This window comes from Nyctereutes procyonoides, unplaced genomic scaffold (assembly GCF_905146905.1).
Source record: "Nyctereutes procyonoides isolate TBG_1078 unplaced genomic scaffold, NYPRO_anot_genome, whole genome shotgun sequence".
In the NCBI taxonomy this organism is placed as follows: domain Eukaryota; kingdom Metazoa; phylum Chordata; class Mammalia; order Carnivora; family Canidae; genus Nyctereutes; species Nyctereutes procyonoides.
In genome coordinates this window covers 46,012,173-46,027,040 of record NW_026575125.1, presented here as the reverse complement: position 1 = coordinate 46,027,040, position 14,868 = coordinate 46,012,173, and the positions used below count along the sequence as shown (strand labels likewise).

General features: G+C 38.2%; 1 pseudogene; it reads left to right on the top strand.

The window, feature by feature from the left end:
• LOC129517923 (mitochondrial fission regulator 1-like) lies at positions 1-2,614 on the top strand (annotated as a pseudogene).
• Positions 2,615-14,868: the final 12,254 nt, after the last annotated feature.

Below are 14,868 nucleotides of genomic sequence, written 5' to 3'. Positions count from 1 at the left end.
ATGCTTGGCTGGATTAAGTGCCTAATTAGGATGTTTTTTCAACAGGTTGGAGTAAGCATGCAATTGTTATTTGGTCTGGGAAGCTATATGGTTCATCTCAAAATATTGTAAGGAAAATTGGTACTAATATGTCTCTGATCCAGTGTCCAAGATAGCGGTTTCAGCTTACCAGCCCTACAGCAGAATGGAGCCCCAGCCACCCAGAATAGGATGTGGTGATGTCTTTGGCTAATGTTGGATGGGTAGCCAAAGAAGGAGTGTATTCAACAAGACAAAGGACAGAGGTCAGGTCAAGGCAACCCCTTCAGGATGACCTTTCTTTCTTTGAGAAGCCCCCAAGCAGGCAATTTTCCTCACTAAACCTGTCTCCAGAAGAGCCTCAACTACAACACTGGCAAATGAGGAACCACTGCAGACGATCTGAGCCCTTGAAAATGAGCCTACAGCTCTCAGCTCAGAATGCCAAAATTGTGACCCTGCACAAACGGCAGAAGCTCATTTCAGGTGATTTAGATTCTACCATATCTGTTACCATATCACTCTCTGTCCCACCGCCTTCCCCTCTGCCACTTCCCCTGCCCCTTCTTCCATAGGGCTCCACCAAAATGTATCAGTTAAGCATCTGTCTTTGGCTCAGGTCAGATCCCAGAGTCCTGGTATCAAGCCCCATCTTTGGCTCCCTGCTCAGCAGGGAGTCTGCTTCTCCCTCTCCCTCTGCCTACCACTTCCTTGCTTGTGCTCTCTCTTTCTGTGTCAAATAAATAAAATTTAAAAAAAAAGAACAGTCCAAAGAAACCTGATATGCCAAGTATGCTAGAGATCCTTAAATATATGAACAGTGTAAAACTTAGGTCAATAGAAAAGGTCAAAACAAGATATAAAGCCCAAACTGGTGGATGTTAACTGACACTGCTGCCCTCACAGCAGAGACTCTGAGAAAGAAACTTGCTTATCAGCATCAAAGGGATAGCCAAGGTGAACTTGAAAAAGGAATTCCAAAATCTGATTCAGAGGCCACCTTAGAAACAGTTTTGTTTGGGCCACACATGCTGAAGTCTATAGAGAAAATGAAGGTTTTATTTATTTTTTAAATTTAATTATTTATTCATGAGAGACACAGGCAGAGGGAGAAGCAGGCTCCATGCAGGGAGCCCAACATGGGACTTGATCCCGAGTCTCCAGGATCACGCCCTTGGCCGAAGGCGGCGCTAAACCGCTGAGCCACCTGGGCTGCCCAAAAATGAAGGTTTTAACTGAAAATGTTTCAACTTCTAATAGACAATGAGCTGAGAAAAACTATCCTTGTTCAGTTGTTTGCTAGTAGACATCAACACTATGTAGTAAATATCTGATTGTAGTATTCATTGGTCTCCTTTTAAATTTAGAGGATTAAGCAACAACAAAAGCACTCTTAAGTTTGTGTTTGCTTTTATGAGTTCTTTTTTTTAAGATTTTTATTTATTTATTCATGAGAGACACACAGAGAGAAAGAGGCAGAGACACAGGCAGAGGGAGAAACAGGCTCCATGCATGGAGCCCGATGTGGGACTCGATTCCAGGACTCCAGGATCATGCCTTGGGCCAAAGGCAGGTGCTAAACCTGATGAGCCACCCAGGAATCCCGAGATGATCAGTTCTGAAGTTCTTCAAAACATGTATATTCTGACATAACATGTTTTCAATGGGTAGCCAGTATATTTAGCTTTCAAGTCTTGAAAACAATTAGATGGATTTCAGAAGAAAGGATATTTCAAGATGTGAGTTTTCAATTCTTAACACTAATTTATCTGTGCAAATGTTTTACATGCATATATTCAGATATAAAACAGTCTATGTAAAATTTAGTAATGATGGCAGTTGAGGGTACATCATTACTATTCAATGATGGAACAGCTGGTATAACCCCAATTGTTGGAGTAAAATATTTGAGACTGGAGTTTTCTTACCTTGAACAAGAAGGACTTTTGCCTTACATTCTCTCTCACATTTTCTTGGAGATGAGGTTTAAATAGGAACTATATATAATGTTTACTGCTGAAAAATTCCATGATGCTTTCCTTTAAAAGGAAGTCAAGGATGTGAAAGCTGCTTCCACCTCGGTGTCATCCAGTACTGATAAAGAAAATGTAGTTGTAGTTTTCAAATGGTAAGATATCAAATTATTTAATTAAATCTCTAAAAAGTGAAAACCAGAATGTACCATCTTCTTTTGCTTTATTAATAAGTGTCATCATAAGGATGACTTGATAATATTTCTGGAAATGTCAGCATAACGGAGTTTTAAAATTTTTTAATATTGGTCAAATGTAGTAGCCTTATAATGAAACATTGAATAGGCAAGATAATCTCCTATAAGTTGTTTATCATTGGTCAGAATACTGTTTTGTTGAATTTCATTATGCAAGCAAGCCTTAGGTGCTGTTAGAAAGTGGACAACAGTCTTTTCCATCAAAGGCTTTGAAAGAATAGCTGTAAGTGATGTGTTCTCCGGATCCTCAGGGTCACGGGAAAACCAGGGGTACCTGAGTGCAACAGAGTTCCCAGGTATCAGAGTGGGGAAACCAGCTGCAATCAGCCCGCCCTGGAGTGGGCTCTCAGCTCAGGGTTGCCATAAACCTCGAACCCTGGCATAGTCAGCAGGACTGCTCTCCCAGCAGGGGCCCAACAAATAGCAAAACCTGCAAGAACCCCTTCCTCCCCCAGGAGGAGCAGTGCAGAGCACTCTGTACGAGTCTGAAGGGTTTGGAGACTAAACGGGGTCACATGCCTGAGATAGAAATGCTCAGTCACAGGCTGGGTAAGCACTGAGTGCAGATGGAGACTAGGAGACAGGAGTGACTGACTGCTTTATCCTGAAGGCATACAGAGGAATGGGGCTGTAGCTTTCAGCTCCAGGGCTGAGACTGGGAGACCACCATTTTCACTCTCATCCTCTAAAGCTGTGCAGAAAGAAAGCCTTCAGTGAATAAAAGCCACATAGAGCAATTAGGAGCAGATTAGTTAGCCTGGCCCCCTGGCCTGGGCAGTGCAATTCCCCCCAGGGCAAAGACACTTGAGAATCAACACAATAGGCCCCTCCCCCAGAAGATCAGCAAGAACATCCAGCCAAGAACAAGTTTACCGATCATTGAAACTACAAAACTCCTGTGCTAGGGGAATATAGCATATAGAATTCATGGCTTCTTTTCCCCATAATTCTTTAGTCTTTCAATTTTATTTTTTTCTCCTTCCTTTTTCAACAAATTTCCTATTTTATCAATATTTTTAATCTTTTTTAATTTTCATTTTTACAGTTACATTCTATCCATTCATTGTATATAATTATATATATATATGTTTTTCTTTCTTTACAGTTTTGTGATGTAGTTTCTTCTAACAGACCAAAATACACCCAGAATCTAGTATAGCTCTGTTCTCTTCACGTATCTGATCATATTCACTTTTTTCCTTCCTTTTTTGCTTTTTTCTGTTTTATTAGTCTAAAATTTTCATCCTTACATTCTATCTTTTCAATGTATTTAATTTTATTTTTGTATACTTGTATGTTTTTCTTTCTTTATAATTTTGAGATGTAGTCTCTTCTAACAAACCTACCAAAATACACTCAGGATATAGTGTATTGCTCTGTTCACCTGTCCATTTATATTCCTTATATTTTGTCTTTAATTTTCACTTTTACAGTTATATTCTATTCTTTCAATGTATTTAATTTTTTATACAAATATAAGTTTTCCTTTCCTTACAATTTTGGGATCTAGTTTTCTAACAGATGGACCAAAATATACACAGGATCCAGTGTATTGCTCTATTCTGTTCACCTGTCTGATTGTATTGTCTCTTTTTTTTCAGTTTCAGGTCTCTTCTGATTTGTTTAGTGTATATTTCTCTAGAGTTGTTGTTGCCATTTTAGTATTTTCTTTTCTCATTCATCTATTCTTCTCTGGACAGAATAACAAGATGGAAAAACTCACCTCAAAAAAGAGAACAAGAGGCAGTACTGACTGCCAGGGACCGAATCAGGAACAAAAGTAAGGTGTTGGAACTAGAGTTCAGAATAATGATTATAAAGGTACTAGCCAGGCTTGAAAAAAGCATAGAAGAAACTATAGAGTCCCTTTCTGGAGAAATAAAAGAACTAACATCTAATCAGGTCGAAATCAAAAAGGCTATTAATGACATGCAATACAAAATGGAGGCTCTAAGTGCTAGGATAAATGAGTCAAGAGAGATAATTAGTAATATAGAAGACAAAATGATGGAAAATAAAGAAACTGAAAAAGAGATAAACAACTATTGGATCACAAGGGCAGAATTCGCAAGATAAGTGATACCATAAAGCAAAACAATATTAGAATAAGTGGAGCCCAGAAGAAAAGGAATGAGAAGGGCAGAAAGTATATTGGAGGAAATTATAATGAAGAAAGTTTCTAATCTGAGGAAGGAAACAGGCATCCAAGTCCAGGAGTCAGAGAAACCCCTCAAAATCCATAAAGATAGGTCAACACCCTGACATATAATAGTGAAACTTTCAAATCCCAGAAACAAAGAAAATCCTGAAGGCTGCTGACAAGAGGTCTATAAACTACAAGCATAGAAACATTAGAGTGGCAGCAGACCTATCCACAGATACCTGGCAGGCCAGAAAGAACCGGCATAATAAGAGATGAATAATGACATTATATAATAATTAAAGGGTTTATCCAACAAGAAGATCTAACAATTGTAAATATTTATGCCTCTAACATGGGAGCAGCTATTAATATAAGCCAATTAATAACAAAATTAAAGAAACATATTGATAATAATACAATCATAGTAGGGGAAGCCTGACTCACAGCAATGGACAATTCAACTAAGCAGAAGATCAACAAGGAAACAAAGGCTTTGAATGTCACACTGGACTAGATGGATTTCACAGATATATTCAGAACATTCCATCCTAAAGCAACAGAATACACATTCTTCTCAACTGCACAAGGAACAGTCTCCAGAATAGATCACATACCGGGTCACAAATCAGGTCTCAACTGGTAGCAAAAGATTGGGATCATTCCCTGCATATTTTCAAACCACAATGCTTTGAAACTGGAACTCAATCACAAGAGGAAATTTGGAAAGAACTCAAATACATGGAGGCTAAAGAGCAGCCTACTAAAGAATGAATGGGTCAATCAGGAAATTAAAGAATTTTTAAAATTCATGGAAACAAATGAAAATGAAAATACAACTGTTCAAAACCTTTCAGATGAAGCAAAGGCAGTCCTAAGAGAGAGGTATATAGCAATACAAGCTTTTCTCAAAAAACAAGAAAGGTCTCAAATATACAACCTAACCTTACACCTAAAGGAGCTGGAGAGAGAACAGCAAATAAAGCCTAAACTCACCAGGAGAAGAGAAATAATAATGAATAGAGCAGAAATCAGTGAAATAGAAACCAAAAGAACAGTGGAACAGATCAACAAAACCAGGAGCTGGTTCTTTGAAGGAATTGTTAAGATTGATAAACCCCTGGCCAGACTTATCAAAAAGAAAAGAGAAAGGACGTAAATAAAATCATAAATGAAAGAGGAGAGATCACAATCAACATCGAAGAAATACAATTATAAGAACATATTATGAACAACTACATGCCAACATATTAGGCAATCTGGAAGAAATGGATGCATTCTTAGAGACATAACTACCAAAACTGAAACAGGAAGAAATAGAAAACCTGGAGAGACCCATTACAAGCAAGGAAATTGAAGCAATATAAAAAAACCTCCCAATAAACAGGACTTCAGGGCCAAATGGCTTTCCAGTGAAACTCTACAAACATTATAGATGAATTAATACCTATTCTTCTGAATCTGTTTCAAAAAATAGATATGGGGGGAATCCCTGAGTGGCTCAGTGGTTTGGTGCCTGCCTTCTGCCCAGGGCGTGACCCTGGAGTCCCGGGATCAAGTCCTGTATCAGGCTCCCTGCATGAAGCCTGCTTCTCCCTGTGCCTGTGTCTCTGCCTCTCTCTCTCTCTCTCTCTCTCTCTCTCTCTCTCTCTCTCCCTCCCTCTCTCTCTCTCTCTGTCTCTCATGAATAAATGAATAAAATCTTTAAAAAAAAATAGAAATGGAAGGAAAACTTCCAAACTCTTTCTATGAGGCCACTGTTACCTTGATCCCAAAAGACAAAGATTTTACCAAAAAGAAAAATTTCACGCCGATATCCCTGATGAACATGGATATGAAAATTCTCACCAAGACATTAGCCAATAGGATCCAACAGTATATTAAAAGGATTATTTACCACCACCAAGTGGGATTTATTCCTGGACTGCAAGGGGGGGGGTGTTCAACATCTGTAAATCAATCAATAAAATACAACATATGAATAAAAGAAAGGACAAGAACCATACGATTCTCTTAATTGATACAGAAAAAGCATTTGACAAAACAACATTCTTTCTTTTTTTTTTAAGATGTTATTTATGGGATCCCTGGGTGGCGCAGCGGTTTGGCGCCTGCCTTTGGCTCAGGGCGCGATCCTGGAGACCCGGGATCGAATCCCATATCGGGCTCCCGGTGCATGGAGCCTGCTTCTCCCTCTGCCTGTGTCTCTGCCTCTCTCTCTCTCTCTCTCTCTCTCTCTCTCTCTCTCTGTGACTATCATAAATAAATAAATTTAAAAAATTAAAAAAAAATAAGATGTTATTTATTTATTTCTGAGACACACACACACACACACACACACACACACAGAGGCAGAGACACAGGCAGAGGGAAAAGCAGGCTCCATGCAGGGAGCCTAATGTGGGACTCAATCTTGAGACTCCAGGATCACACCCTGGGCTAAAGGCAGGTGCCAAACCACTGAGCCACCCAGGGATCCCCACAGCATTCTTTCTTGATTAAAACTTCACAGTGTAGGGATAGAGGGAACACACCTCAATATCATAAACATCATCTATGAAAAACCCACAGAGAATATCATTCTGACAGCTTTTCCCCTAAGGTCAGGAACACAACAAGGATGTCCACTATCACAGTGGTGACACATCTGTTCAACGTAGTACTAGAAGTCCCAGGGATCCCTGGGTGGCTCAGCGGTTTAGCACCTGCCTTCGGCCCAGGGCATGATCCTGGAGTCCCAGGACTGAGTCCCACATCAGGAACCCTGCATAGAGCCTGCTTCTCCCTCTGCCTATGTCTTTGCCTCTCTCTCTCTCTCTCTTTCTCTCTCTCCCTCTCTCACTGTCTTTCATGAATAAATAAATAAAATCTTTAAAAAAAGAAGTCCTAGCCTCAGCAATCACACAACAGATAGAAATAAAAGGCATTGAAATTAGCAAAGAAGTCAAATTCTCCCTCTTTGCAGATATGATACTCTATATGGAAAACCCAAAAGACTCCACCCCAAAATTACTAGAACTCATACAGGAATTCAGCAACTTGGAAGGATATAAAATCAATGCACAGAAGTCAGTTGCATTTCTATACATGAACAATGAGGCAGAAGAAAGAGAAACTAAGGAGTCAATCCCGTTTACAATTGCACTCAAAACCATAAAATACCTGAGAATAAACCTATCCAAAGAGGCAAAGAGTCTGTATTCAGAAAACTATAGAACACTCATGAAAGAAATTGAGGAAGACACAAAGAAATGGAAAAACATTCCATGCTCATGGATTGGAAGAATAAATATTATGAAAATGTCTATGCTACACATAGAGCAATATACACATTCAGTGCAATCCCTATCAAAATACCATGGACATTCTTCACAGAGTTGGAACAAATAATCTTAAGATTTGTATGTAACCAAGAAAGACATTTACATTAAGGAGGACACATGATATAATGAGCACTGAACATTATATAAGACTGATGAATCACCGACGTCTACCTTTGAGCCAATAATTATGTTACATATTAATTGAATTTAAGTTAAAAAAATAATAGCTGTAAGTAATCATTTGTGAATACTTGATAAATCTTTGTGGTTTTACATATTTCTGTTAAACTCAGCTACAGTTAATGCCAGAATCTTCTGAGTAAATATTTGGATTTATTAAATCTAGTAAAAAGAAAAGAAAAGTTATATTTCCTGGGGGGATTGGGAGATGAGAAGTGCAATAGACATTCACTTAAGTTATTGAAAATACGTACAATGTTCTAAATATTAGCTGAGATGTTTTACATGGTTTGGCTATTCAGCTTAAAGTTGAACTGTGGCTTTACATATGTTATTAATATACATTATTTCTAATTATTTCATATGGCTTAACAATTCTGCCTTTAAAAGAAATTCAGAAAAATTGCCTGACACACATATCTTGACCTCTTGAAAAGTTTATATTTGTATCAGTATTGAATTTTGGCCAGTGCTCTAACATAAGAAGTTACTACTTTGAAATGCAGCAAACTTTTATTTCCTTGGGAAAAACTGGTTAAGATGGTAAATTTTATGTTATATGTATTTTACCACAATTATTAAAAATTTTTTTAAAAATCTATTAAAAGAGGTTTGGGGAATGGAAAATAAAGACACTTTTATAGAATGAAAAGGCAAACCACAAACTGGGTCAAAATGTTACAAAGCATATACCTGACAAAGAACTTGTATCTAATGTAAATATATAGAATGATCAAAACTCGACAATAAAAGAACCCAATACAAAATGTGGAAGAAAAACTGAACCAAAAAAATGTGTAAGAAATTTGAACACTTTGCCAAAGAACATATATGAATGACAAATAAGCACATGAAAATATGTTCAACTCACTAGTCAGGAAATGTAAATCAATCTTTTTTAAAAAATAAAATAAATTTTAAAAATTTTTAATGAGGCTGGAATTAAGATGGTGGGGACCCTGAGCTTGCCTCTTTCAAACACAACAAGATCAATATCCAACCATTTTGAACAACTAGGAATACAATCTGAGGATTAAAAATCTTCACTATTGGAGCAAGAGAACATGGCAGATGCAAGGTTTGGAGCCATGACCTGGAGGAAATAAAAGACTGACCACGAAGCTGAGGGAGTTGTTTTTTTTAGCAAAAAAGTCAGGGAGCGGAAGAAAGTGGAAGAGAGTGCATCAGACGGGGATTGTAAAATAACTTGCGTCAAGGAGATCCCCTCGGTCGCATTGGGAGAGATCGCTCCCTTTTCTGGAGTGCATTTGGAAGACCATATTTTTCCTCTGCAAGGACAAAAGTCAGCCGGGAACCAGTAAGCAGCACTCAACAGCAGGGTCAGAGGTTTGCACACAGGGCAGAAAACCTTTTAAAACTTTTTGCTGTGAGCCACAAGAGGCTTAAACCTCTGTGTGTGCACGGAGCAGCTGCTTGTGTGTGGCAGAAATGAACGGAGAGAAGAGACACGTGCAGACTGCAAATAACCTGGCCGCTGCGTTTCCCTGTCTGCTGCAATAGATTCAAGCCTCTGTATGACTGTTTTTCTCAGACAGAACAGAGTAGAGGACAGAGTCATCATGCTCAGATGCTAACCTGGTTCTAGCTTTTTGCTGAGCATTAAATAAACTCTAGCCTCCGCATAAGTACTGTGTGACTGCTTTTCAGGGACAGAATGGTGCTAGGCACTCCACGAGACTCTCCTTCGAGGGAGGGGAGTGGACCCACACAATACCAGGCCCTTTAAAGGGGGAAGGGAGAAGAAATGGGTAGGAAATATAAGAAAGGGAGACAGAACATGAAAGACTCCTAACTCTGGGAAACGAACTAGGGGTGGTGGAAGGGGAGGAGGGCAGGGGGTGGGGGTGTATGGGTGACGGGCACTGAGGGGGGCACTTGACAGGATGAGCACTGGGTGTTATTCTGTATGTTGGCAAATTGAACACCAATAAAAAATAAATTTATTATTTAAAAAAGGGGGCTATAAACACCTAAAAAAAAAACTTGGGTTTTGGGGATGCCTGGGTGGCTCAGCTATTGAGCGTCTGCCTTTGGCTCAGGGTGGGATCCCAGGGTCCGAGGACTGAGTCCCCCATCAGGCTCCTTGTGGGGAGCCTGCTTCTCCCTCTGCCTGTGTCTCTGCCTCTCTGTCTCTCACGAATAAATAAAATCTTAAAAAAAAAAACTTGGGTTTTGAGTCCCAGCACACACTAGAGATAAAATACTGGAGATATATAGCATCAGGCATACCAACACCTGGGAAAAGACAGGTTAAGAGCATAGAACTGATGAAAGCCCAGGACACAAGAGATTGTTCACTATCTTGAGAGGGCCTCCTGAACAGCAGTGGCAGAGCGTTCCCTTTCCTGGGAAAAAGAGGGCAGGGTGAAGCCATATTCTTCCTCCTTCACCACCACCCCCTCCCGATCCCCCCAAGCCCACCTACCAGCAAAATCCAACTTCAGAGAGGAATAGTACATCCCGAGGAGTTCCTTACACTACACCCCACTCCCCTGTAACTGGCTGAAGCATCTTTACAAGGGCAAGTCAGCTTGTGAGCCAGCCCAGCAGACTTCTCCCTCAGAAGATTAACACAGGCTCCCATATGTATCAAGTCTACTGATCAAAAAACGTGCCAAAATATCAACTTATTATGGAAATAGGACAAGGCTTGCTTCTTTTTTTTTCTTTTCTTAATTTTTAAAATTTTTAATTTTTAATTTTTCTATTTATTTTTTATCTTTTATATTATTTTTTCTGTTTTATTCTTTTTTGCTTTTTTATATCAGGCTTATAATTTTTTGTTCATTTGTTGCTTTGTTTCCTTCTCTTATTTTTTGAATCAGGCTTATTATGGGTTTTTTTTCTCTTCTTTCCTTCTTCTTCCTTCTTTCTTTCTTATTCTTTGGAATCAGGCTTATAGGTTCTTGTTTGTTTGTTTGCATTTTTGTTCCTTTTCATTTTGTCTTGGATCAGGCTTTTTTGTTCTTTTTTGTTCTTTTCTTCTCTTTTTACTTTTACAGGCTTACCTTGACAAGCAAATCAAGGTATAACTAATTAAAGGTCCAAACACTCTCCCATACAAACACAGAGGAGCTCTAGAAAGGACAGACCAGTGGGAAAGAGCAGCCAAAACCCAATAGTAGACTGTAAAAAACATACACCAGAAATACTTCCTGAAGTTCTTGTTGTTGTAATTTTTGACTTTCTTCTTTTTCTTTCTTCCTTTCTTTTCTGCACAAAATGACAAGATGGAGAAATTCACCCCAAAAGAAAGAACAGAAGGTAGTTCTCACTGTCAGGGAATTAAGAAAATAATTAAGATATCTGAACTAGAACTTAAAATAAAAATTATAAAGATACTAGCTGGGCTTGAAAAAAGGCATAAAAGATACTTAGAGAACCCCTTACTATAGTGATAAAAGAACCAAAATCTAGTCAGGCTAAAATTAAAAATGCTATTACTGAGATGCAGTCCCAAGTGGAGCCCATGAAATGAGGCTGAACAAAGCAGAAGATTCAGAGATATAGAAGACAAAATAATAGAAAATAAGGAAGTTGAAATACAGAAAGAAAACTATTATATCACAAAGGGAGACTTAGAGAACTCAGTGATCCCATAAAGAGAAATAATATATGGATAATAGGGGTCCCAGAAGATGAGGAATAGGAGAAAAGGGCAGATTTGAAGAAATTATAGCTAAGAACTTCCCTACTCTGGGGAAGGAAACAAGCATTCAAGTCCAGGAGGCACAGAGAATCCCCCTTAAAATCAATAAAAATAGGTCAACAACTTGCCACATTATAGTAAGTTTGCAAATATCAAAGATCAAGAGAAAATCCTGAAAGCAGCTCGGGGACAAGAGGTCCTTAACCTACAAGGCTAGAAGCATAAGGCTGGGGGTGCATGGGTGACTCAGTTGGTTAAGCATCTGCCATTGGCTCAAGTCATGATCCTGGGGTCCTGGGATAGAGCCTCGAATCAGGCTCCCTGCTCAGGAGGGAGTCTGCTTCTCCCTCTGCTGCTCTCCCTGCTTCTGCTCTTTCTCTCTTTCTCAAATAAATAAAATCTTTAAAAGAAAAGAAAAGAAACATAAGGCTGGCAACAGACCAGCCCACAAAGACCTGGCAGGCAAGAAAGGATTGGCCATGATATTTTGACATGATAAATGGGAAAAATATGCACCCAAGAATACTTGATCCAGCAAATTATTATTCAGAATAGAAGGAGAGAGAAAGATTTCAGGACAAAGAAAAACTAAAGGAATTTGTGAACACTAAACCAACCCTGCAAGAAATGTTAAAGGGGATACTTTGAGTGGAAAGAGAGCCCAAATTTAACAAAGACCAGAAAGGAAGAGAGACAATCTAAAGGAACAGTAACTTTACAGGTAATACAGTGGCACTAACTTCATATCTTTCAGCAATTAGTCTGAATGTAAATGAACTAAATGCTCCAATCAAAAGACATAGGGTATCAGAATGGATTAAAAAAACCAAGACACATACCAAGACAATATGCTGCTTTCAAGAGGTTCATTTTAGACCCAAAGACATTTGCAGATTGAAAGTGAGGGGGTAGAGAAACATTTATCATGCCAATGGACATCAAAATAAAGCCAGAGTAGCCTTCTTTATATCAGAAAAACTACATTCTAAACCAAAGACTGTAATAAGAGATGAATAATGATGCTGTATTATAATAAAAGGATCTATCCAATAAGAAGATCTAACAGTTGTAAATATTTAATGCCCCTAACATGGGAGCGGCCAAGTATATAAGACAACAAAATTTTTTAAAACTCATTGATAATAATATAGTAATAGTATAATAATAATTAAGACCCGTCTCATAGCAATGGACAGTTCATCTAAGCAGAAGATTTTTTTTAAAGATTTTATTTATTTATTCATGAGAGACAGAGAGAGAGAGGCAGAGACACAGGCAGAGGGAGAAGCAGGCTCCATGCAGGGAGCCCGACATGCGACTCGATTCGGGGTCTCCAGGATCACGCCCTGGACTGAAGATGGCGCTAAACCGCTGAGCCACCAAGGGCTACCCTAAGCAGAAGATTAACAAGGAAACAAGGGCTTTGAATGATACACTGGATAAGATGGACTTAACAGATATATTCAGAGCATTTCACCCTAAAGCAGCAGAATACATATTCTTTCTGAGTGCACATGGAACATTCTTCAGAATAGATTACATACTGAGTCACAAATAAGGTCTCAACTGATACAAAAAGACTGAGATTATTCCATGTATATTTTCAGATCACAATGATTTAAAACTTGAAGTCAACCACAAGAATAAGTTTGGAAGGACCACAAATACATGGAGGTTAAAGAGCATCCTACTAAAGAATGAATGTGTCAATCAGGAAATTAAAGAAGAAATTTTAAAAAATAAATGGGAACAAAGGAAAATGAAAATACAACTGTTCAGAACCTTTGGGATGCAGCAAAGGATGTCCTCTTCAAAGGACAGAGAAGTATATAGTAATACATGCTTTCCTGAAGAAACAAGAAAAGTCTGAAAGACACAACCTAATCTTAAACCTAAAGGAGCTAGAAAAAGAACAGCAAATTAAGCCTAAATCTAGGCTTTATTTACCAGGAGAAGAAAAATAATAAATATTAGAGCAGAAATAAATTATATATAAATCCAAAAATCCAGTAGAACTGATCTATGAAATTAGGAGCTAGTTCTTTGAACGAATTAATAAGATTGATAAACTGCTGGCCAGACTTATCAAAAATAAAACAGAATGGACCCAAATAAATAAAATCATGAAAGAAAGAGGAGAAATCACAACCGACACAGAAGAAACATAAACAATTATAAAAGAATATTATGAGCAACTATATGCCAATAAATCAAGCAATCTGGAAGAAATGGATACATTCCTAGAAACATATAAACTACCAAAACTTAAACAGGGAGAAATAGAAAAGCTGAACAGATACATAACCATGAAAAAATTGAAGCAGTAATCAAAAATCTCCCAACAAACAAGAGTCTTGGAACACATGGCTTTGCAGTAGAATTCTACCAAACATTTAAAAAAGAATTAATATCTATTCTTCTGAAACCATTACAAAAATCGGAATAGAAGGAAAACTTCCAAACTCTTCCTATGAGGCCAGCATTACCTTGATCCCAAAACCAAAGACTTCACTGAAAAGGAGAATTACAGACCAATAAACCTGATGAATATGGATGTAAAAATTATCACCAAGATACTAGCTAATAGGATCCAACAGTATATTATTTGCCACAACCAAGTGGGATTTACTCCTGGACTATAAAGGTGGTTCAACATCCACAAAGCAATCAATGTGATACACCACATTAATAAAAGAAAGGACAAGAACCATATGATCTCTTCAATAGAGGCAGAAAAAGAAAAATACAGCATCCTTTCTTCATAAAAAACTCTCCACCATTTAGTGATAGAGGGAATAGAACTCAATATCATAAAAGTCATATATGAAAGACCCATGGCAAATAATCATCCTTAATGGGGTAAAACTGAGAGGTTTCCCCACAAGGTCAGGAACACGACAGGGATGTCCACTCCCATCACTGTTGTTCAACATAGTACTGGAAGTCTTAGCCTCAGCAATCAGACAACAAAAAGAAAGAAAAGACATCCACATAAGAAAAGAAGAGGTCAAACTTTCACTCTTCACAGACGACATGATACTCTATGTAGAAAATCCAAAAGACTCCCCCCAAAACTGCTAGCACTCATACAAGAATTCAGCAAAGTGGCAGGATACAAAATCAATGCACAGAAGTCAGCTGCATTTCTATACATAAATAAGGAGGCAAAAGAAAGAGAAATCAAGGAGTCAATACCATTTAAAATTGTACCCAAAACCATAAGATACCTAGAAATAAACCTCACTGAAAAGGTAAAGGATCTATAATCTTAAAACTATAGAACACTTCTGAAAGAAATTGAGGAAGA